The sequence below is a fragment of the Anomaloglossus baeobatrachus genome, unplaced genomic scaffold (assembly GCF_048569485.1).
Source record: "Anomaloglossus baeobatrachus isolate aAnoBae1 unplaced genomic scaffold, aAnoBae1.hap1 Scaffold_2916, whole genome shotgun sequence".
Classification (NCBI taxonomy): domain Eukaryota; kingdom Metazoa; phylum Chordata; class Amphibia; order Anura; family Aromobatidae; genus Anomaloglossus; species Anomaloglossus baeobatrachus.
In genome coordinates this window covers 65110-88939 of record NW_027442366.1, presented here as the reverse complement: position 1 = coordinate 88939, position 23830 = coordinate 65110, and the positions used below count along the sequence as shown (strand labels likewise).

Here is a 23830-nt window from a genome sequence, read left to right as displayed (position 1 = left end):
GATTGCCCCCTCCTTCCACTAGCCCACCCTCCCACCCAAAGAACAACTTCTTCTGCGCAGCTTGTTTTCTAGGCAGCAGCGCTATTGTGATGTCATCGGGGGGCATTGTGACAAGCCGCCAGTGTTCCGTCTCTTCATGTTGTGCACAGTTCAAACGGAAAATACATCAACAGGCAGACTACAGAAAAGCTTACTATCAAAGGTTAGAGGGGGGCTTTCTCAGAGGGCTTTTTACAGTTTTTCTATTCCCAATTAGCCGTTTAAGTGTACTTATTGAAAGTAGTAATTCTTTCATAGGCCGCCCTTTCTTAGTATTTGACGTTCCTTATATTGCGGTATGAGGCTTCGCAGTAGGTTGCAAACATTCATCACCCATGACTGTCCCCAATTGAGCTCAGAAGCTCAATGTCTATCATGACCTCTCTTTTAGAATGTCCAAGAGCAAGCAAACTATTCCTCCAGGAGAGGGCGCCAACAGACTACTAAAGAGATCATCATTACTCAAAGAAAACCCCAAAAACCAATGCATGATAGGAATAAACAGGTAACTTTCTTTGGAGTGGAAGCGGAGAGATCGCACCAGATGCCAATTCTAGATGTTATCACACCTGTGGTCACTGCAGCAGCAGGTGAATCCACTTTGTCCAAAAGGGATCTATTCCATTCAATTGCAAATGATCTAGATAAGACAGAGAACTGCAGCACGGGGACATAGCCGAGTTGGTCAGGTTGAGTGGTGATGAGTTTGCTATTTGGATGAATAAAGAAAGTCAAAAGTGTGAAAGATAAAAAACAAAAGGAGGAAGTGTGAAAAGTGAATGGGCCAAATTGAGGTGCATATGAAGACGTATGCTTTCTTCCAATTCATTAAATCGGGCTAATATGAATCAGGTGAATTGAGTTCTGCTTTTGGAAACTGGGTTAAGAAGGGGTGCACCGTTCCTGGAGGTACTGCAATACCAGGTCAATGCGTGGAGTGGACAGAGCAAGCTCTTTTTCCATCTCCCTGTTCTAAAAATCCATTTAATATATGGTCCCCAGATAGGGGACGTATCAGATATTAAACTGATAAGAACAGATTTTTGATTTAATGAAGCTTTCCAAAGCACCGCAAAAAATGCATGACCGAAGTCACACCAAAAACAGTGCAAAGGCTAGGATTCGTGTGGACCCCTCCGTGAGGAGAGGGTCCCCAAAAATCAACCCCGTCCCTCCGAGCCAGAAGGCCACAGCAAGGGTCAGGGATCTTCGGTGCTCCCCCAAGCCGAAGCCTGGTTGAGCCTTGTCGTTGCTCCCAGCGTCCACCCAGGCATCTTACCCAAGTGGAGTAGAGAGCTACTAGTTGTTGGTTTCGCAGCCGAAACTGCCCGGACCGTCAACCGGTGTTGGTTTCTCAGCCCAAGGCTAACCGGACCTCCAACCGGGTGTTGGTTTCTCAGCCGAAGCTGACCCGGACCTCCAACCGGGTGTTGGTTTCTCAGCCGAAGCTGACCCAGACCTCCAACCGGGTGTTGGTTTCTCAGCCGAAGCTGACCCGGACCTCCAACCGGGTGTTGGTTTCTCAGCCCAAAGCTGAACGGACCTCCGACCATGATTATAAAAATTTTCCTTCCTAGCCAGAAGGCCGGGATAGAGCAATATGCTCAGAAAGTATGAAAGGGCAAGGTACGGTGTGCTACAGAGCCCAAGGCTCGCCGGGGTCCCAAGCCAGCAAGCTCAGACTCACTCCAGGGTCGTCAGTCCTGGGGCACATTGCACCATAGCCCCCACACTTACTCAGTCTAATAGCCTCGATCCTGGTAGGGCCATGTTTTCCTCTAGATGAATATACTATACATTAAGAGTACTAGCAAGCGCAACCTTCCAGTGTGCATTGCATCTGCCGAGCCTCACAGATACTACACTTGATCTTAGCCAAAAGGCCGAGAAGCGATAACCAGAATTGGTTTGGGCCTCGAGTGGCACCCTGGCCTATGCCGGACACATCTTAGGGAGAGAGAGCGAGAGGGAGACAAACCCACGCCTACACAAGACATTTTGTCACCCAAGCCAACCCTTGAAAAGGCTGCTTTGCAGAGCCAAAACAAGAAGAATGGTGCGTTTTGCAGCCGCCGCCCACTGCAATGAATCTGAATAACTCCTCCTTTAGGGCGCAAGCAACTCCCCTCCCCCTTGCAGTCTTTCCAATTCACGATACAAAAAGACGGACAGGACAGGTTGCCTGACTTTCCGTCACTGCCACCCTTTGCCATCCTTACCCGTAGAAAGCCCTTTCATCATCCCCAAACCCTAATCTTTTCCCTTTCCTTCCCAGCCCCCAAACCCTGCCCTCTGTACCTTTCTCACCACCCGCTTCCCTTCTCCTGTCATCCCCCTACCACCCGGGAAAAAAAGAGATTGCCCCCTCCTTCCACTAGCCCACCCTCCCACCCAAAGAACAACTTCTTCTGCGCAGCTTGTTTTCTAGGCAGCAGCGCTATTGTGATGTCATCGGGGGGCATTGTGACAAGCCGCCAGTGTTCCGTCTCTTCATGTTGTGCACAGTTCAAACGGAAAATACATCAACAGGCAGACTACAGAAAAGCTTACTATCAAAGGTTAGAGGGGGGCTTTCTCAGAGGGCTTTTTACAGTTTTTCTATTCCCAATTAGCCGTTTAAGTGTACTTATTGAAAGTAGTAATTCTTTCATAGGCCGCCCTTTCTTAGTATTTGACGTTCCTTATATTGCGGTATGAGGCTTCGCAGTAGGTTGCAAACATTCATCACCCATGACTGTCCCCAATTGAGCTCAGAAGCTCAATGTCTATCATGACCTCTCTTTTAGAATGTCCAAGAGCAAGCAAACTATTCCTCCAGGAGAGGGCGCCAACAGACTACTAAAGAGATCATCATTACTCAAAGAAAACCCCAAAAACCAATGCATGATAGGAATAAACAGGTAACTTTCTTTGGAGTGGAAGCGGAGAGATCGCACCAGATGCCAATTCTAGATGTTATCACACCTGTGGTCACTGCAGCAGCAGGTGAATCCACTTTGTCCAAAAGGGATCTATTCCATTCAATTGCAAATGATCTAGATAAGACAGAGAACTGCAGCACGGGGACATAGCCGAGTTGGTCAGGTTGAGTGGTGATGAGTTTGCTATTTGGATGAATAAAGAAAGTCAAAAGTGTGAAAGATAAAAAACAAAAGGAGGAAGTGTGAAAAGTGAATGGGCCAAATTGAGGTGCATATGAAGACGTATGCTTTCTTCCAATTCATTAAATCGGGCTAATATGAATCAGGTGAATTGAGTTCTGCTTTTGGAAACTGGGTTAAGAAGGGGTGCACCGTTCCTGGAGGTACTGCAATACCAGGTCAATGCGTGGAGTGGACAGAGCAAGCTCTTTTTCCATCTCCCTGTTCTAAAAATCCATTTAATATATGGTCCCCAGATAGGGGACGTATCAGATATTAAACTGATAAGAACAGATACTACACTTGATCTTAGCCAAAAGGCCGAGAAGCGATAACCAGAATTGGTTTGGGCCTCGAGTGGCACCCTGGCCTATGCCGGACACATCTTAGGGAGAGAGAGCGAGAGGGAGACAAACCCACGCCTACACAAGACATTTTGTCACCCAAGCCAACCCTTGAAAAGGCTGCTTTGCAGAGCCAAAACAAGAAGAATGGTGCGTTTTGCAGCCGCCGCCCACTGCAATGAATCTGAATAACTCCTCCTTTAGGGCGCAAGCAACTCCCCTCCCCCTTGCAGTCTTTCCAATTCACGATACAAAAAGACGGACAGGACAGGTTGCCTGACTTTCCGTCACTGCCACCCTTTGCCATCCTTACCCGTAGAAAGCCCTTTCATCATCCCCAAACCCTAATCTTTTCCCTTTCCTTCCCAGCCCCCAAACCCTGCCCTCTGTACCTTTCTCACCACCCGCTTCCCTTCTCCTGTCATCCCCCTACCACCCGGGAAAAAAAGAGATTGCCCCCTCCTTCCACTAGCCCACCCTCCCACCCAAAGAACAACTTCTTCTGCGCAGCTTGTTTTCTAGGCAGCAGCGCTATTGTGATGTCATCGGGGGGCATTGTGACAAGCCGCCAGTGTTCCGTCTCTTCATGTTGTGCACAGTTCAAACGGAAAATACATCAACAGGCAGACTACAGAAAAGCTTACTATCAAAGGTTAGAGGGGGGCTTTCTCAGAGGGCTTTTTACAGTTTTTCTATTCCCAATTAGCCGTTTAAGTGTACTTATTGAAAGTAGTAATTCTTTCATAGGCCGCCCTTTCTTAGTATTTGACGTTCCTTATATTGCGGTATGAGGCTTCGCAGTAGGTTGCAAACATTCATCACCCATGACTGTCCCCAATTGAGCTCAGAAGCTCAATGTCTATCATGACCTCTCTTTTAGAATGTCCAAGAGCAAGCAAACTATTCCTCCAGGAGAGGGCGCCAACAGACTACTAAAGAGATCATCATTACTCAAAGAAAACCCCAAAAACCAATGCATGATAGGAATAAACAGGTAACTTTCTTTGGAGTGGAAGCGGAGAGATCGCACCAGATGCCAATTCTAGATGTTATCACACCTGTGGTCACTGCAGCAGCAGGTGAATCCACTTTGTCCAAAAGGGATCTATTCCATTCAATTGCAAATGATCTAGATAAGACAGAGAACTGCAGCACGGGGACATAGCCGAGTTGGTCAGGTTGAGTGGTGATGAGTTTGCTATTTGGATGAATAAAGAAAGTCAAAAGTGTGAAAGATAAAAAACAAAAGGAGGAAGTGTGAAAAGTGAATGGGCCAAATTGAGGTGCATATGAAGACGTATGCTTTCTTCCAATTCATTAAATCGGGCTAATATGAATCAGGTGAATTGAGTTCTGCTTTTGGAAACTGGGTTAAGAAGGGGTGCACCGTTCCTGGAGGTACTGCAATACCAGGTCAATGCGTGGAGTGGACAGAGCAAGCTCTTTTTCCATCTCCCTGTTCTAAAAATCCATTTAATATATGGTCCCCAGATAGGGGACGTATCAGATATTAAACTGATAAGAACAGATACTACACTTGATCTTAGCCAAAAGGCCGAGAAGCGATAACCAGAATTGGTTTGGGCCTCGAGTGGCACCCTGGCCTATGCCGGACACATCTTAGGGAGAGAGAGCGAGAGGGAGACAAACCCACGCCTACACAAGACATTTTGTCACCCAAGCCAACCCTTGAAAAGGCTGCTTTGCAGAGCCAAAACAAGAAGAATGGTGCGTTTTGCAGCCGCCGCCCACTGCAATGAATCTGAATAACTCCTCCTTTAGGGCGCAAGCAACTCCCCTCCCCCTTGCAGTCTTTCCAATTCACGATACAAAAAGACGGACAGGACAGGTTGCCTGACTTTCCGTCACTGCCACCCTTTGCCATCCTTACCCGTAGAAAGCCCTTTCATCATCCCCAAACCCTAATCTTTTCCCTTTCCTTCCCAGCCCCCAAACCCTGCCCTCTGTACCTTTCTCACCACCCGCTTCCCTTCTCCTGTCATCCCCCTACCACCCGGGAAAAAAAGAGATTGCCCCCTCCTTCCACTAGCCCACCCTCCCACCCAAAGAACAACTTCTTCTGCGCAGCTTGTTTTCTAGGCAGCAGCGCTATTGTGATGTCATCGGGGGGCATTGTGACAAGCCGCCAGTGTTCCGTCTCTTCATGTTGTGCACAGTTCAAACGGAAAATACATCAACAGGCAGACTACAGAAAAGCTTACTATCAAAGGTTAGAGGGGGGCTTTCTCAGAGGGCTTTTTACAGTTTTTCTATTCCCAATTAGCCGTTTAAGTGTACTTATTGAAAGTAGTAATTCTTTCATAGGCCGCCCTTTCTTAGTATTTGACGTTCCTTATATTGCGGTATGAGGCTTCGCAGTAGGTTGCAAACATTCATCACCCATGACTGTCCCCAATTGAGCTCAGAAGCTCAATGTCTATCATGACCTCTCTTTTAGAATGTCCAAGAGCAAGCAAACTATTCCTCCAGGAGAGGGCGCCAACAGACTACTAAAGAGATCATCATTACTCAAAGAAAACCCCAAAAACCAATGCATGATAGGAATAAACAGGTAACTTTCTTTGGAGTGGAAGCGGAGAGATCGCACCAGATGCCAATTCTAGATGTTATCACACCTGTGGTCACTGCAGCAGCAGGTGAATCCACTTTGTCCAAAAGGGATCTATTCCATTCAATTGCAAATGATCTAGATAAGACAGAGAACTGCAGCACGGGGACATAGCCGAGTTGGTCAGGTTGAGTGGTGATGAGTTTGCTATTTGGATGAATAAAGAAAGTCAAAAGTGTGAAAGATAAAAAACAAAAGGAGGAAGTGTGAAAAGTGAATGGGCCAAATTGAGGTGCATATGAAGACGTATGCTTTCTTCCAATTCATTAAATCGGGCTAATATGAATCAGGTGAATTGAGTTCTGCTTTTGGAAACTGGGTTAAGAAGGGGTGCACCGTTCCTGGAGGTACTGCAATACCAGGTCAATGCGTGGAGTGGACAGAGCAAGCTCTTTTTCCATCTCCCTGTTCTAAAAATCCATTTAATATATGGTCCCCAGATAGGGGACGTATCAGATATTAAACTGATAAGAACAGATACTACACTTGATCTTAGCCAAAAGGCCGAGAAGCGATAACCAGAATTGGTTTGGGCCTCGAGTGGCACCCTGGCCTATGCCGGACACATCTTAGGGAGAGAGAGCGAGAGGGAGACAAACCCACGCCTACACAAGACATTTTGTCACCCAAGCCAACCCTTGAAAAGGCTGCTTTGCAGAGCCAAAACAAGAAGAATGGTGCGTTTTGCAGCCGCCGCCCACTGCAATGAATCTGAATAACTCCTCCTTTAGGGCGCAAGCAACTCCCCTCCCCCTTGCAGTCTTTCCAATTCACGATACAAAAAGACGGACAGGACAGGTTGCCTGACTTTCCGTCACTGCCACCCTTTGCCATCCTTACCCGTAGAAAGCCCTTTCATCATCCCCAAACCCTAATCTTTTCCCTTTCCTTCCCAGCCCCCAAACCCTGCCCTCTGTACCTTTCTCACCACCCGCTTCCCTTCTCCTGTCATCCCCCTACCACCCGGGAAAAAAAGAGATTGCCCCCTCCTTCCACTAGCCCACCCTCCCACCCAAAGAACAACTTCTTCTGCGCAGCTTGTTTTCTAGGCAGCAGCGCTATTGTGATGTCATCGGGGGGCATTGTGACAAGCCGCCAGTGTTCCGTCTCTTCATGTTGTGCACAGTTCAAACGGAAAATACATCAACAGGCAGACTACAGAAAAGCTTACTATCAAAGGTTAGAGGGGGGCTTTCTCAGAGGGCTTTTTACAGTTTTTCTATTCCCAATTAGCCGTTTAAGTGTACTTATTGAAAGTAGTAATTCTTTCATAGGCCGCCCTTTCTTAGTATTTGACGTTCCTTATATTGCGGTATGAGGCTTCGCAGTAGGTTGCAAACATTCATCACCCATGACTGTCCCCAATTGAGCTCAGAAGCTCAATGTCTATCATGACCTCTCTTTTAGAATGTCCAAGAGCAAGCAAACTATTCCTCCAGGAGAGGGCGCCAACAGACTACTAAAGAGATCATCATTACTCAAAGAAAACCCCAAAAACCAATGCATGATAGGAATAAACAGGTAACTTTCTTTGGAGTGGAAGCGGAGAGATCGCACCAGATGCCAATTCTAGATGTTATCACACCTGTGGTCACTGCAGCAGCAGGTGAATCCACTTTGTCCAAAAGGGATCTATTCCATTCAATTGCAAATGATCTAGATAAGACAGAGAACTGCAGCACGGGGACATAGCCGAGTTGGTCAGGTTGAGTGGTGATGAGTTTGCTATTTGGATGAATAAAGAAAGTCAAAAGTGTGAAAGATAAAAAACAAAAGGAGGAAGTGTGAAAAGTGAATGGGCCAAATTGAGGTGCATATGAAGACGTATGCTTTCTTCCAATTCATTAAATCGGGCTAATATGAATCAGGTGAATTGAGTTCTGCTTTTGGAAACTGGGTTAAGAAGGGGTGCACCGTTCCTGGAGGTACTGCAATACCAGGTCAATGCGTGGAGTGGACAGAGCAAGCTCTTTTTCCATCTCCCTGTTCTAAAAATCCATTTAATATATGGTCCCCAGATAGGGGACGTATCAGATATTAAACTGATAAGAACAGATACTACACTTGATCTTAGCCAAAAGGCCGAGAAGCGATAACCAGAATTGGTTTGGGCCTCGAGTGGCACCCTGGCCTATGCCGGACACATCTTAGGGAGAGAGAGCGAGAGGGAGACAAACCCACGCCTACACAAGACATTTTGTCACCCAAGCCAACCCTTGAAAAGGCTGCTTTGCAGAGCCAAAACAAGAAGAATGGTGCGTTTTGCAGCCGCCGCCCACTGCAATGAATCTGAATAACTCCTCCTTTAGGGCGCAAGCAACTCCCCTCCCCCTTGCAGTCTTTCCAATTCACGATACAAAAAGACGGACAGGACAGGTTGCCTGACTTTCCGTCACTGCCACCCTTTGCCATCCTTACCCGTAGAAAGCCCTTTCATCATCCCCAAACCCTAATCTTTTCCCTTTCCTTCCCAGCCCCCAAACCCTGCCCTCTGTACCTTTCTCACCACCCGCTTCCCTTCTCCTGTCATCCCCCTACCACCCGGGAAAAAAAGAGATTGCCCCCTCCTTCCACTAGCCCACCCTCCCACCCAAAGAACAACTTCTTCTGCGCAGCTTGTTTTCTAGGCAGCAGCGCTATTGTGATGTCATCGGGGGGCATTGTGACAAGCCGCCAGTGTTCCGTCTCTTCATGTTGTGCACAGTTCAAACGGAAAATACATCAACAGGCAGACTACAGAAAAGCTTACTATCAAAGGTTAGAGGGGGGCTTTCTCAGAGGGCTTTTTACAGTTTTTCTATTCCCAATTAGCCGTTTAAGTGTACTTATTGAAAGTAGTAATTCTTTCATAGGCCGCCCTTTCTTAGTATTTGACGTTCCTTATATTGCGGTATGAGGCTTCGCAGTAGGTTGCAAACATTCATCACCCATGACTGTCCCCAATTGAGCTCAGAAGCTCAATGTCTATCATGACCTCTCTTTTAGAATGTCCAAGAGCAAGCAAACTATTCCTCCAGGAGAGGGCGCCAACAGACTACTAAAGAGATCATCATTACTCAAAGAAAACCCCAAAAACCAATGCATGATAGGAATAAACAGGTAACTTTCTTTGGAGTGGAAGCGGAGAGATCGCACCAGATGCCAATTCTAGATGTTATCACACCTGTGGTCACTGCAGCAGCAGGTGAATCCACTTTGTCCAAAAGGGATCTATTCCATTCAATTGCAAATGATCTAGATAAGACAGAGAACTGCAGCACGGGGACATAGCCGAGTTGGTCAGGTTGAGTGGTGATGAGTTTGCTATTTGGATGAATAAAGAAAGTCAAAAGTGTGAAAGATAAAAAACAAAAGGAGGAAGTGTGAAAAGTGAATGGGCCAAATTGAGGTGCATATGAAGACGTATGCTTTCTTCCAATTCATTAAATCGGGCTAATATGAATCAGGTGAATTGAGTTCTGCTTTTGGAAACTGGGTTAAGAAGGGGTGCACCGTTCCTGGAGGTACTGCAATACCAGGTCAATGCGTGGAGTGGACAGAGCAAGCTCTTTTTCCATCTCCCTGTTCTAAAAATCCATTTAATATATGGTCCCCAGATAGGGGACGTATCAGATATTAAACTGATAAGAACAGATACTACACTTGATCTTAGCCAAAAGGCCGAGAAGCGATAACCAGAATTGGTTTGGGCCTCGAGTGGCACCCTGGCCTATGCCGGACACATCTTAGGGAGAGAGAGCGAGAGGGAGACAAACCCACGCCTACACAAGACATTTTGTCACCCAAGCCAACCCTTGAAAAGGCTGCTTTGCAGAGCCAAAACAAGAAGAATGGTGCGTTTTGCAGCCGCCGCCCACTGCAATGAATCTGAATAACTCCTCCTTTAGGGCGCAAGCAACTCCCCTCCCCCTTGCAGTCTTTCCAATTCACGATACAAAAAGACGGACAGGACAGGTTGCCTGACTTTCCGTCACTGCCACCCTTTGCCATCCTTACCCGTAGAAAGCCCTTTCATCATCCCCAAACCCTAATCTTTTCCCTTTCCTTCCCAGCCCCCAAACCCTGCCCTCTGTACCTTTCTCACCACCCGCTTCCCTTCTCCTGTCATCCCCCTACCACCCGGGAAAAAAAGAGATTGCCCCCTCCTTCCACTAGCCCACCCTCCCACCCAAAGAACAACTTCTTCTGCGCAGCTTGTTTTCTAGGCAGCAGCGCTATTGTGATGTCATCGGGGGGCATTGTGACAAGCCGCCAGTGTTCCGTCTCTTCATGTTGTGCACAGTTCAAACGGAAAATACATCAACAGGCAGACTACAGAAAAGCTTACTATCAAAGGTTAGAGGGGGGCTTTCTCAGAGGGCTTTTTACAGTTTTTCTATTCCCAATTAGCCGTTTAAGTGTACTTATTGAAAGTAGTAATTCTTTCATAGGCCGCCCTTTCTTAGTATTTGACGTTCCTTATATTGCGGTATGAGGCTTCGCAGTAGGTTGCAAACATTCATCACCCATGACTGTCCCCAATTGAGCTCAGAAGCTCAATGTCTATCATGACCTCTCTTTTAGAATGTCCAAGAGCAAGCAAACTATTCCTCCAGGAGAGGGCGCCAACAGACTACTAAAGAGATCATCATTACTCAAAGAAAACCCCAAAAACCAATGCATGATAGGAATAAACAGGTAACTTTCTTTGGAGTGGAAGCGGAGAGATCGCACCAGATGCCAATTCTAGATGTTATCACACCTGTGGTCACTGCAGCAGCAGGTGAATCCACTTTGTCCAAAAGGGATCTATTCCATTCAATTGCAAATGATCTAGATAAGACAGAGAACTGCAGCACGGGGACATAGCCGAGTTGGTCAGGTTGAGTGGTGATGAGTTTGCTATTTGGATGAATAAAGAAAGTCAAAAGTGTGAAAGATAAAAAACAAAAGGAGGAAGTGTGAAAAGTGAATGGGCCAAATTGAGGTGCATATGAAGACGTATGCTTTCTTCCAATTCATTAAATCGGGCTAATATGAATCAGGTGAATTGAGTTCTGCTTTTGGAAACTGGGTTAAGAAGGGGTGCACCGTTCCTGGAGGTACTGCAATACCAGGTCAATGCGTGGAGTGGACAGAGCAAGCTCTTTTTCCATCTCCCTGTTCTAAAAATCCATTTAATATATGGTCCCCAGATAGGGGACGTATCAGATATTAAACTGATAAGAACAGATACTACACTTGATCTTAGCCAAAAGGCCGAGAAGCGATAACCAGAATTGGTTTGGGCCTCGAGTGGCACCCTGGCCTATGCCGGACACATCTTAGGGAGAGAGAGCGAGAGGGAGACAAACCCACGCCTACACAAGACATTTTGTCACCCAAGCCAACCCTTGAAAAGGCTGCTTTGCAGAGCCAAAACAAGAAGAATGGTGCGTTTTGCAGCCGCCGCCCACTGCAATGAATCTGAATAACTCCTCCTTTAGGGCGCAAGCAACTCCCCTCCCCCTTGCAGTCTTTCCAATTCACGATACAAAAAGACGGACAGGACAGGTTGCCTGACTTTCCGTCACTGCCACCCTTTGCCATCCTTACCCGTAGAAAGCCCTTTCATCATCCCCAAACCCTAATCTTTTCCCTTTCCTTCCCAGCCCCCAAACCCTGCCCTCTGTACCTTTCTCACCACCCGCTTCCCTTCTCCTGTCATCCCCCTACCACCCGGGAAAAAAAGAGATTGCCCCCTCCTTCCACTAGCCCACCCTCCCACCCAAAGAACAACTTCTTCTGCGCAGCTTGTTTTCTAGGCAGCAGCGCTATTGTGATGTCATCGGGGGGCATTGTGACAAGCCGCCAGTGTTCCGTCTCTTCATGTTGTGCACAGTTCAAACGGAAAATACATCAACAGGCAGACTACAGAAAAGCTTACTATCAAAGGTTAGAGGGGGGCTTTCTCAGAGGGCTTTTTACAGTTTTTCTATTCCCAATTAGCCGTTTAAGTGTACTTATTGAAAGTAGTAATTCTTTCATAGGCCGCCCTTTCTTAGTATTTGACGTTCCTTATATTGCGGTATGAGGCTTCGCAGTAGGTTGCAAACATTCATCACCCATGACTGTCCCCAATTGAGCTCAGAAGCTCAATGTCTATCATGACCTCTCTTTTAGAATGTCCAAGAGCAAGCAAACTATTCCTCCAGGAGAGGGCGCCAACAGACTACTAAAGAGATCATCATTACTCAAAGAAAACCCCAAAAACCAATGCATGATAGGAATAAACAGGTAACTTTCTTTGGAGTGGAAGCGGAGAGATCGCACCAGATGCCAATTCTAGATGTTATCACACCTGTGGTCACTGCAGCAGCAGGTGAATCCACTTTGTCCAAAAGGGATCTATTCCATTCAATTGCAAATGATCTAGATAAGACAGAGAACTGCAGCACGGGGACATAGCCGAGTTGGTCAGGTTGAGTGGTGATGAGTTTGCTATTTGGATGAATAAAGAAAGTCAAAAGTGTGAAAGATAAAAAACAAAAGGAGGAAGTGTGAAAAGTGAATGGGCCAAATTGAGGTGCATATGAAGACGTATGCTTTCTTCCAATTCATTAAATCGGGCTAATATGAATCAGGTGAATTGAGTTCTGCTTTTGGAAACTGGGTTAAGAAGGGGTGCACCGTTCCTGGAGGTACTGCAATACCAGGTCAATGCGTGGAGTGGACAGAGCAAGCTCTTTTTCCATCTCCCTGTTCTAAAAATCCATTTAATATATGGTCCCCAGATAGGGGACGTATCAGATATTAAACTGATAAGAACAGATTTTTTGATTTAATGAAGCTTTCCAAAGCACCGCAAAAAATGCATGACCGAAGTCACACCAAAAACAGTGCAAAGGCTAGGATTCGTGTGGACCCTTCCGTGAGGAGAGGGTCCCCAAAAATCAACCCCGTCCCTCCGAGCCAGAAGGCCACAGCAAGGGTCAGGGATCTTCGGTGCTCCCCCAAGCCGAAGCCTGGTTGAGCCTTGTCGTTGCTCCCAGCGTCCACCCAGGCATCTTACCCAAGTGGAGTAGAGAGCTACTAGTTGTTGGTTTCGCAGCCGAAACTGCCCGGACCGTCAACCGGTGTTAGTTTCTCAGCCCAAGGCTAACCGGACCTCCAACCGGGTGTTGGTTTCTCAGCCGAAGCTGACCCGGACCTCCAACCGGGTGTTGGTTTCTCAGCCGAAGCTGACCCGGACCTCCAACCGGGTGTTGGTTTCTCAGCCGAAGCTGACCCGGACCTCAAACCGGGTGTTGGTTTCTCAGCCGAAGCTGACCCGGACCTCCAACCGGGTGTTGGTTTCTCAGCCCAAAGCTGAACGGACCTCCGACCATGATTATAAAAATTTCCCTTCCTAGCCAGAAGGCCGGGATAGAGCAATATGCTCAGAAAGTATGAAAGGGCAAGGTACGGTGTGCTACAGAGCCCAAGGCTCGCCGGGGTCCCAAGCCAGCAAGCTCAGACTCACTCCAGGGTCGTCAGTCCTGAGGCACATTGCACCATAGCCCCCACACTTACTCAGTCTAATAGCCTCGATCCTGGTAGGGCCATGTTTTCCTCTAGATGAATATACTATACATCCAGAGTACTAGCAAGCGCAACCTTCCAGTGTGCATTGCATCTGCCGAGCCTCACAGATACTACACTTGATCTTAGCCAAAAGGCCGAGAAGCGATAACCAGAATTGGTTTGGGCCTCGAGTGGCACCCTGGCCTATGCCGGACACATCTTAGGGAGAGAGAGCGAGAGGGAGACAAACCCACGCCTACACAAGACATTTTGTCACCCAAGCCAACCCTTGAAAAGGCTGCTTTGCAGAGCCAAAACAAGAAGAATGGTGCGTTTTGCAGCCGCCGCCCACTGCAATGAATCTGAATAACTCCTCCTTTAGGGCGCAAGCAACTCCCCTCCCCCTTGCAGTCTTTCCAATTCACGATACAAAAAGACGGACAGGACAGGTTGCCTGACTTTCCGTCACTGCCACCCTTTGCCATCCTTACCCGTAGAAAGCCCTTTCATCATCCCCAAACCCTAATCTTTTCCCTTTCCTTCCCAGCCCCCAAACCCTGCCCTCTGTACCTTTCTCACCACCCGCTTCCCTTCTCCTGTCATCCCCCTACCACCCGGGAAAAAAAGAGATTGCCCCCTCCTTCCACTAGCCCACCCTCCCACCCAAAGAACAACTTCTTCTGCGCAGCTTGTTTTCTAGGCAGCAGCGCTATTGTGATGTCATCGGGGGGCATTGTGACAAGCCGCCAGTGTTCCGTCTCTTCATGTTGTGCACAGTTCAAACGGAAAATACATCAACAGGCAGACTACAGAAAAGCTTACTATCAAAGGTTAGAGGGGGGCTTTCTCAGAGGGCTTTTTACAGTTTTTCTATTCCCAATTAGCCGTTTAAGTGTACTTATTGAAAGTAGTAATTCTTTCATAGGCCGCCCTTTCTTAGTATTTGACGTTCCTTATATTGCGGTATGAGGCTTCGCAGTAGGTTGCAAACATTCATCACCCATGACTGTCCCCAATTGAGCTCAGAAGCTCAATGTCTATCATGACCTCTCTTTTAGAATGTCCAAGAGCAAGCAAACTATTCCTCCAGGAGAGGGCGCCAACAGACTACTAAAGAGATCATCATTACTCAAAGAAAACCCCAAAAACCAATGCATGATAGGAATAAACAGGTAACTTTCTTTGGAGTGGAAGCGGAGAGATCGCACCAGATGCCAATTCTAGATGTTATCACACCTGTGGTCACTGCAGCAGCAGGTGAATCCACTTTGTCCAAAAGGGATCTATTCCATTCAATTGCAAATGATCTAGATAAGACAGAGAACTGCAGCACGGGGACATAGCCGAGTTGGTCAGGTTGAGTGGTGATGAGTTTGCTATTTGGATGAATAAAGAAAGTCAAAAGTGTGAAAGATAAAAAACAAAAGGAGGAAGTGTGAAAAGTGAATGGGCCAAATTGAGGTGCATATGAAGACGTATGCTTTCTTCCAATTCATTAAATCGGGCTAATATGAATCAGGTGAATTGAGTTCTGCTTTTGGAAACTGGGTTAAGAAGGGGTGCACCGTTCCTGGAGGTACTGCAATACCAGGTCAATGCGTGGAGTGGACAGAGCAAGCTCTTTTTCCATCTCCCTGTTCTAAAAATCCATTTAATATATGGTCCCCAGATAGGGGACGTATCAGATATTAAACTGATAAGAACAGATACTACACTTGATCTTAGCCAAAAGGCCGAGAAGCGATAACCAGAATTGGTTTGGGCCTCGAGTGGCACCCTGGCCTATGCCGGACACATCTTAGGGAGAGAGAGCGAGAGGGAGACAAACCCACGCCTACACAAGACATTTTGTCACCCAAGCCAACCCTTGAAAAGGCTGCTTTGCAGAGCCAAAACAAGAAGAATGGTGCGTTTTGCAGCCGCCGCCCACTGCAATGAATCTGAATAACTCCTCCTTTAGGGCGCAAGCAACTCCCCTCCCCCTTGCAGTCTTTCCAATTCACGATACAAAAAGACGGACAGGACAGGTTGCCTGACTTTCCGTCACTGCCACCCTTTGCCATCCTTACCCGTAGAAAGCCCTTTCATCATCCCCAAACCCTAATCTTTTCCCTTTCCTTCCCAGCCCCCAAACCCTGCCCTCTGTACCTTTCTCACCACCCGCTTCCCTTCTCCTGTCATCCCCCTACCACCCGGGAAAAAAAGAGATTGCCCCCTCCTTCCACTAGCCCACCCTCCCACCCAAAGAACAACTTCTTCTGCGCAGCTTGTTTTCTAGGCAGCAGCGCTATTGTGATGTCATCGGGGGGCATTGTGACAAGCCGCCAGTGTTCCGTCTCTTCATGTTGTGCACAGTTCAAACGGAAAATACATCAACAGGCAGACTACAGAAAAGCTTACTATCAAAGGTTAGAGGGGGGCTTTCTCAGAGGGCTTTTTACAGTTTTTCTATTCCCAATTAGCCGTTTAAGTGTACTTATTGAAAGTAGTAATTCTTTCATAGGCCGCCCTTTCTTAGTATTTGACGTTCCTTATATTGCGGTATGAGGCTTCGCAGTAGGTTGCAAACATTCATCACCCATGACTGTCCCCAATTGAGCTCAGAAGCTCAATGTCTATCATGACCTCTCTTTTAGAATGTCCAAGAGCAAGCAAACTATTCCTCCAGGAGAGGGCGCCAACAGACTACTAAAGAGATCATCATTACTCAAAGAAAACCCCAAAAACCAATGCATGATAGGAATAAACAGGTAACTTTCTTTGGAGTGGAAGCGGAGAGATCGCACCAGATGCCAATTCTAGATGTTATCACACCTGTGGTCACTGCAGCAGCAGGTGAATCCACTTTGTCCAAAAGGGATCTATTCCATTCAATTGCAAATGATCTAGATAAGACAGAGAACTGCAGCACGGGGACATAGCCGAGTTGGTCAGGTTGAGTGGTGATGAGTTTGCTATTTGGATGAATAAAGAAAGTCAAAAGTGTGAAAGATAAAAAACAAAAGGAGGAAGTGTGAAAAGTGAATGGGCCAAATTGAGGTGCATATGAAGACGTATGCTTTCTTCCAATTCATTAAATCGGGCTAATATGAATCAGGTGAATTGAGTTCTGCTTTTGGAAACTGGGTTAAGAAGGGGTGCACCGTTCCTGGAGGTACTGCAATACCAGGTCAATGCGTGGAGTGGACAGAGCAAGCTCTTTTTCCATCTCCCTGTTCTAAAAATCCATTTAATATATGGTCCCCAGATAGGGGACGTATCAGATATTAAACTGATAAGAACAGATACTACACTTGATCTTAGCCAAAAGGCCGAGAAGCGATAACCAGAATTGGTTTGGGCCTCGAGTGGCACCCTGGCCTATGCCGGACACATCTTAGGGAGAGAGAGCGAGAGGGAGACAAACCCACGCCTACACAAGACATTTTGTCACCCAAGCCAACCCTTGAAAAGGCTGCTTTGCAGAGCCAAAACAAGAAGAATGGTGCGTTTTGCAGCCGCCGCCCACTGCAATGAATCTGAATAACTCCTCCTTTAGGGCGCAAGCAACTCCCCTCCCCCTTGCAGTCTTTCCAATTCACGATACAAAAAGACGGACAGGACAGGTTGCCTGACTTTCCGTCACTGCCACCCTTTGCCATCCTTACCCGTAGAAAGCCCTTTCATCATCCCCAAACCCTAATCTTTTCCCTTTCCTTCCCAGCCCCCAAACCCTGCCCTCTGTACCTTTCTCACCACCCGCTTCCCTTCTCCTGTCATCCCCCTACCACCCGGGAAAAAAAGAGATTGCCCCCTCCTTCCACTAGCCCACCCTCCCACCCAAAGAACAACTTCTTCTGCGCAGCTTGTTTTCTAGGCAGCAGCGCTATTGTGATGTCATCGGGGGGCATTGTGACAAGCCGCCAGTGTTCCGTCTCTTCATGTTGTGCACAGTTCAAACGGAAAATACATCAACAGGCAGACTACAGAAAAGCTTACTATCAAAGGTTAGAGGGGGGCTTTCTCAGAGGGCTTTTTACAGTTTTTCTATTCCCAATTAGCCGTTTAAGTGTACTTATTGAAAGTAGTAATTCTTTCATAGGCCGCCCTTTCTTAGTATTTGACGTTCCTTATATTGCGGTATGAGGCTTCGCAGTAGGTTGCAAACATTCATCACCCATGACTGTCCCCAATTGAGCTCAGAAGCTCAATGTCTATCATGACCTCTCTTTTAGAATGTCCAAGAGCAAGCAAACTATTCCTCCAGGAGAGGGCGCCAACAGACTACTAAAGAGATCATCATTACTCAAAGAAAACCCCAAAAACCAATGCATGATAGGAATAAACAGGTAACTTTCTTTGGAGTGGAAGCGGAGAGATCGCACCAGATGCCAATTCTAGATGTTATCACACCTGTGGTCACTGCAGCAGCAGGTGAATCCACTTTGTCCAAAAGGGATCTATTCCATTCAATTGCAAATGATCTAGATAAGACAGAGAACTGCAGCACGGGGACATAGCCGAGTTGGTCAGGTTGAGTGGTGATGAGTTTGCTATTTGGATGAATAAAGAAAGTCAAAAGTGTGAAAGATAAAAAACAAAAGGAGGAAGTGTGAAAAGTGAATGGGCCAAATTGAGGTGCATATGAAGACGTATGCTTTCTTCCAATTCATTAAATCGGGCTAATATGAATCAGGTGAATTGAGTTCTGCTTTTGGAAACTGGGTTAAGAAGGGGTGCACCGTTCCTGGAGGTACTGCAATACCAGGTCAATGCGTGGAGTGGACAGAGCAAGCTCTTTTTCCATCTCCCTGTTCTAAAAATCCATTTAATATATGGTCCCCAGATAGGGGACGTATCAGATATTAAACTGATAAGAACAGATTTTTGATTTAATGAAGCTTTCCAAAGCACCGCAAAAAATGCATGACCGAAGTCACACCAAAAACAGTGCAAAGGCTAGGATTCGTGTGGACCCTTCCGTGAGGAGAGGGTCCCCAAAAATCAACCCCGTCCCTCCGAGCCAGAAGGCCACAGCAAGGGTCAGGGATCTTCGGTGCTCCCCCAAGCCGAAGCCTGGTTGAGCCTTGTCGTTGCTCCCAGCGTCCACCCAGGCATCTTACCCAAGTGGAGTAGAGAGCTACTAGTTGTTGGTTTCGCAGCCGAAACTGCCCGGACCGTCAACCGGTGTTAGTTTCTCAGCCCAAGGCTAACCGGACCTCCAACCGGGTGTTGGTTTCTCAGCCGAAGCTGACCCGGACCTCCAACCGGGTGTTGGTTTCTCAGCCGAAGCTGACCCGGACCTCCAACCGGGTGTTGGTTTCTCAGCCGAAGCTGACCCGGACCTCAAACCGGGTGTTGGTTTCTCAGCCGAAGCTGACCCGGACCTCCAACCGGGTGTTGGTTTCTCAGCCCAAAGCTGAACGGACCTCCGACCATGATTATAAAAATTTCCCTTCCTAGCCAGAAGGCCGGGATAGAGCAATATGCTCAGAAAGTATGAAAGGGCAAGGTACGGTGTGCTACAGAGCCCAAGGCTCGCCGGGGTCCCAAGCCAGCAAGCTCAGACTCACTCCAGGGTCGTCAGTCCTGGGGCACATTGCACCATAGCCCCCACACTTACTCAGTCTAATAGCCTCGATCCTGGTAGGGCCATGTTTTCCTCTAGATGAATATACTATACATCCAGAGTACTAGCAAGCGCAACCTTCCAGTGTGCATTGCATCTGCCGAGCCTCACAGATACTACACTTGATCTTAGCCAAAAGGCCGAGAAGCGATAACCAGAATTGGTTTGGGCCTCGAGTGGCACCCTGGCCTATGCCGGACACATCTTAGGGAGAGAGAGCGAGAGGGAGACAAACCCACGCCTACACAAGACATTTTGTCACCCAAGCCAACCCTTGAAAAGGCTGCTTTGCAGAGCCAAAACAAGAAGAATGGTGCGTTTTGCAGCCGCCGCCCACTGCAATGAATCTGAATAACTCCTCCTTTAGGGCGCAAGCAACTCCCCTCCCCCTTGCAGTCTTTCCAATTCACGATACAAAAAGACGGACAGGACAGGTTGCCTGACTTTCCGTCACTGCCACCCTTTGCCATCCTTACCCGTAGAAAGCCCTTTCATCATCCCCAAACCCTAATCTTTTCCCTTTCCTTCCCAGCCCCCAAACCCTGCCCTCTGTACCTTTCTCACCACCCGCTTCCCTTCTCCTGTCATCCCCCTACCACCCGGGAAAAAAAGAGATTGCCCCCTCCTTCCACTAGCCCACCCTCCCACCCAAAGAACAACTTCTTCTGCGCAGCTTGTTTTCTAGGCAGCAGCGCTATTGTGATGTCATCGGGGGGCATTGTGACAAGCCGCCAGTGTTCCGTCTCTTCATGTTGTGCACAGTTCAAACGGAAAATACATCAACAGGCAGACTACAGAAAAGCTTACTATCAAAGGTTAGAGGGGGGCTTTCTCAGAGGGCTTTTTACAGTTTTTCTATTCCCAATTAGCCGTTTAAGTGTACTTATTGAAAGTAGTAATTCTTTCATAGGCCGCCCTTTCTTAGTATTTGACGTTCCTTATATTGCGGTATGAGGCTTCGCAGTAGGTTGCAAACATTCATCACCCATGACTGTCCCCAATTGAGCTCAGAAGCTCAATGTCTATCATGACCTCTCTTTTAGAATGTCCAAGAGCAAGCAAACTATTCCTCCAGGAGAGGGCGCCAACAGACTACTAAAGAGATCATCATTACTCAAAGAAAACCCCAAAAACCAATGCATGATAGGAATAAACAGGTAACTTTCTTTGGAGTGGAAGCGGAGAGATCGCACCAGATGCCAATTCTAGATGTTATCACACCTGTGGTCACTGCAGCAGCAGGTGAATCCACTTTGTCCAAAAGGGATCTATTCCATTCAATTGCAAATGATCTAGATAAGACAGAGAACTGCAGCACGGGGACATAGCCGAGTTGGTCAGGTTGAGTGGTGATGAGTTTGCTATTTGGATGAATAAAGAAAGTCAAAAGTGTGAAAGATAAAAAACAAAAGGAGGAAGTGTGAAAAGTGAATGGGCCAAATTGAGGTGCATATGAAGACGTATGCTTTCTTCCAATTCATTAAATCGGGCTAATATGAATCAGGTGAATTGAGTTCTGCTTTTGGAAACTGGGTTAAGAAGGGGTGCACCGTTCCTGGAGGTACTGCAATACCAGGTCAATGCGTGGAGTGGACAGAGCAAGCTCTTTTTCCATCTCCCTGTTCTAAAAATCCATTTAATATATGGTCCCCAGATAGGGGACGTATCAGATATTAAACTGATAAGAACAGATACTACACTTGATCTTAGCCAAAAGGCCGAGAAGCGATAACCAGAATTGGTTTGGGCCTCGAGTGGCACCCTGGCCTATGCCGGACACATCTTAGGGAGAGAGAGCGAGAGGGAGACAAACCCACGCCTACACAAGACATTTTGTCACCCAAGCCAACCCTTGAAAAGGCTGCTTTGCAGAGCCAAAACAAGAAGAATGGTGCGTTTTGCAGCCGCCGCCCACTGCAATGAATCTGAATAACTCCTCCTTTAGGGCGCAAGCAACTCCCCTCCCCCTTGCAGTCTTTCCAATTCACGATACAAAAAGACGGACAGGACAGGTTGCCTGACTTTCCGTCACTGCCACCCTTTGCCATCCTTACCCGTAGAAAGCCCTTTCATCATCCCCAAACCCTAATCTTTTCCCTTTCCTTCCCAGCCCCCAAACCCTGCCCTCTGTACCTTTCTCACCACCCGCTTCCCTTCTCCTGTCATCCCCCTACCACCCGGGAAAAAAAGAGATTGCCCCCTCCTTCCACTAGCCCACCCTCCCACCCAAAGAACAACTTCTTCTGCGCAGCTTGTTTTCTAGGCAGCAGCGCTATTGTGATGTCATCGGGGGGCATTGTGACAAGCCGCCAGTGTTCCGTCTCTTCATGTTGTGCACAGTTCAAACGGAAAATACATCAACAGGCAGACTACAGAAAAGCTTACTATCAAAGGTTAGAGGGGGGCTTTCTCAGAGGGCTTTTTACAGTTTTTCTATTCCCAATTAGCCGTTTAAGTGTACTTATTGAAAGTAGTAATTCTTTCATAGGCCGCCCTTTCTTAGTATTTGACGTTCCTTATATTGCGGTATGAGGCTTCGCAGTAGGTTGCAAACATTCATCACCCATGACTGTCCCCAATTGAGCTCAGAAGCTCAATGTCTATCATGACCTCTCTTTTAGAATGTCCAAGAGCAAGCAAACTATTCCTCCAGGAGAGGGCGCCAACAGACTACTAAAGAGATCATCATTACTCAAAGAAAACCCCAAAAACCAATGCATGATAGGAATAAACAGGTAACTTTCTTTGGAGTGGAAGCGGAGAGATCGCACCAGATGCCAATTCTAGATGTTATCACACCTGTGGTCACTGCAGCAGCAGGTGAATCCACTTTGTCCAAAAGGGATCTATTCCATTCAATTGCAAATGATCTAGATAAGACAGAGAACTGCAGCACGGGGACATAGCCGAGTTGGTCAGGTTGAGTGGTGATGAGTTTGCTATTTGGATGAATAAAGAAAGTCAAAAGTGTGAAAGATAAAAAACAAAAGGAGGAAGTGTGAAAAGTGAATGGGCCAAATTGAGGTGCATATGAAGACGTATGCTTTCTTCCAATTCATTAAATCGGGCTAATATGAATCAGGTGAATTGAGTTCTGCTTTTGGAAACTGGGTTAAGAAGGGGTGCACCGTTCCTGGAGGTACTGCAATACCAGGTCAATGCGTGGAGTGGACAGAGCAAGCTCTTTTTCCATCTCCCTGTTCTAAAAATCCATTTAATATATGGTCCCCAGATAGGGGACGTATCAGATATTAAACTGATAAGAACAGATACTACACTTGATCTTAGCCAAAAGGCCGAGAAGCGATAACCAGAATTGGTTTGGGCCTCGAGTGGCACCCTGGCCTATGCCGGACACATCTTAGGGAGAGAGAGCGAGAGGGAGACAAACCCACGCCTACACAAGACATTTTGTCACCCAAGCCAACCCTTGAAAAGGCTGCTTTGCAGAGCCAAAACAAGAAGAATGGTGCGTTTTGCAGCCGCCGCCCACTGCAATGAATCTGAATAACTCCTCCTTTAGGGCGCAAGCAACTCCCCTCCCCCTTGCAGTCTTTCCAATTCACGATACAAAAAGACGGACAGGACAGGTTGCCTGACTTTCCGTCACTGCCACCCTTTGCCATCCTTACCCGTAGAAAGCCCTTTCATCATCCCCAAACCCTAATCTTTTCCCTTTCCTTCCCAGCCCCCAAACCCTGCCCTCTGTACCTTTCTCACCACCCGCTTCCCTTCTCCTGTCATCCCCCTACCACCCGGGAAAAAAAGAGATTGCCCCCTCCTTCCACTAGCCCACCCTCCCACCCAAAGAACAACTTCTTCTGCGCAGCTTGTTTTCTAGGCAGCAGCGCTATTGTGATGTCATCGGGGGGCATTGTGACAAGCCGCCAGTGTTCCGTCTCTTCATGTTGTGCACAGTTCAAACGGAAAATACATCAACAGGCAGACTACAGAAAAGCTTACTATCAAAGGTTAGAGGGGGGCTTTCTCAGAGGGCTTTTTACAGTTTTTCTATTCCCAATTAGCCGTTTAAGTGTACTTATTGAAAGTAGTAATTCTTTCATAGGCCGCCCTTTCTTAGTATTTGACGTTCCTTATATTGCGGTATGAGGCTTCGCAGTAGGTTGCAAACATTCATCACCCATGACTGTCCCCAATTGAGCTCAGAAGCTCAATGTCTATCATGACCTCTCTTTTAGAATGTCCAAGAGCAAGCAAACTATTCCTCCAGGAGAGGGCGCCAACAGACTACTAAAGAGATCATCATTACTCAAAGAAAACCCCAAAAACCAATGCATGATAGGAATAAACAGGTAACTTTCTTTGGAGTGGAAGCGGAGAGATCGCACCAGATGCCAATTCTAGATGTTATCACACCTGTGGTCACTGCAGCAGCAGGTGAATCCACTTTGTCCAAAAGGGATCTATTCCATTCAATTGCAAATGATCTAGATAAGACAGAGAACTGCAGCACGGGGACATAGCCGAGTTGGTCAGGTTGAGTGGTGATGAGTTTGCTATTTGGATGAATAAAGAAAGTCAAAAGTGT

The 23830-nt window shown here is 47.2% G+C and overlaps 13 non-coding genes and 3 pseudogenes across 13 annotated transcripts; all 16 read right to left on the bottom strand.

Annotated features, from left to right (window-relative positions):
• Positions 1 to 926: 926 nt before the first annotated feature.
• On the bottom strand, positions 927 to 1119 carry LOC142266811 (U2 spliceosomal RNA). The gene has a single exon (XR_012732808.1). It is a non-coding gene; the product is annotated as a U2 spliceosomal RNA (small nuclear RNA).
• A 688-nt stretch (positions 1120 to 1807) lies between these two features.
• Positions 1808 to 1934, bottom strand: LOC142266823 (U2 spliceosomal RNA; annotated as a pseudogene).
• A 1387-nt stretch (positions 1935 to 3321) lies between these two features.
• Positions 3322 to 3512, bottom strand: LOC142266869 (U2 spliceosomal RNA). Its single transcript, XR_012732852.1, has one exon. It is a non-coding gene; the product is annotated as a U2 spliceosomal RNA (small nuclear RNA).
• A 1387-nt stretch (positions 3513 to 4899) lies between these two features.
• LOC142266868 (U2 spliceosomal RNA) lies at positions 4900 to 5090 on the bottom strand. The gene has a single exon (XR_012732851.1). It is a non-coding gene; the product is annotated as a U2 spliceosomal RNA (small nuclear RNA).
• A 1387-nt stretch (positions 5091 to 6477) lies between these two features.
• On the bottom strand, positions 6478 to 6668 carry LOC142266867 (U2 spliceosomal RNA). The gene has a single exon (XR_012732850.1). It is a non-coding gene; the product is annotated as a U2 spliceosomal RNA (small nuclear RNA).
• Positions 6669 to 8055: 1387 nt separating this feature from the next.
• On the bottom strand, positions 8056 to 8246 carry LOC142266866 (U2 spliceosomal RNA). The gene has a single exon (XR_012732849.1). It is a non-coding gene; the product is annotated as a U2 spliceosomal RNA (small nuclear RNA).
• Positions 8247 to 9633: 1387 nt separating this feature from the next.
• Positions 9634 to 9824, bottom strand: LOC142266865 (U2 spliceosomal RNA). The gene has a single exon (XR_012732848.1). It is a non-coding gene; the product is annotated as a U2 spliceosomal RNA (small nuclear RNA).
• Positions 9825 to 11211: 1387 nt separating this feature from the next.
• LOC142266864 (U2 spliceosomal RNA) lies at positions 11212 to 11402 on the bottom strand. Its single transcript, XR_012732847.1, has one exon. It is a non-coding gene; the product is annotated as a U2 spliceosomal RNA (small nuclear RNA).
• A 1387-nt stretch (positions 11403 to 12789) lies between these two features.
• Positions 12790 to 12987, bottom strand: LOC142266813 (U2 spliceosomal RNA). The gene has a single exon (XR_012732810.1). It is a non-coding gene; the product is annotated as a U2 spliceosomal RNA (small nuclear RNA).
• A 726-nt stretch (positions 12988 to 13713) lies between these two features.
• Positions 13714 to 13840, bottom strand: LOC142266825 (U2 spliceosomal RNA; annotated as a pseudogene).
• A 1387-nt stretch (positions 13841 to 15227) lies between these two features.
• LOC142266863 (U2 spliceosomal RNA) lies at positions 15228 to 15418 on the bottom strand. Its single transcript, XR_012732846.1, has one exon. It is a non-coding gene; the product is annotated as a U2 spliceosomal RNA (small nuclear RNA).
• Positions 15419 to 16805: 1387 nt separating this feature from the next.
• LOC142266861 (U2 spliceosomal RNA) lies at positions 16806 to 16996 on the bottom strand. The gene has a single exon (XR_012732844.1). It is a non-coding gene; the product is annotated as a U2 spliceosomal RNA (small nuclear RNA).
• A 1387-nt stretch (positions 16997 to 18383) lies between these two features.
• Positions 18384 to 18576, bottom strand: LOC142266810 (U2 spliceosomal RNA). The gene has a single exon (XR_012732807.1). It is a non-coding gene; the product is annotated as a U2 spliceosomal RNA (small nuclear RNA).
• A 730-nt stretch (positions 18577 to 19306) lies between these two features.
• LOC142266826 (U2 spliceosomal RNA) lies at positions 19307 to 19433 on the bottom strand (annotated as a pseudogene).
• Positions 19434 to 20820: 1387 nt separating this feature from the next.
• LOC142266859 (U2 spliceosomal RNA) lies at positions 20821 to 21011 on the bottom strand. The gene has a single exon (XR_012732843.1). It is a non-coding gene; the product is annotated as a U2 spliceosomal RNA (small nuclear RNA).
• Positions 21012 to 22398: 1387 nt separating this feature from the next.
• LOC142266858 (U2 spliceosomal RNA) lies at positions 22399 to 22589 on the bottom strand. The gene has a single exon (XR_012732842.1). It is a non-coding gene; the product is annotated as a U2 spliceosomal RNA (small nuclear RNA).
• Between the last annotated feature and the right edge of the window lie 1241 nt (positions 22590 to 23830).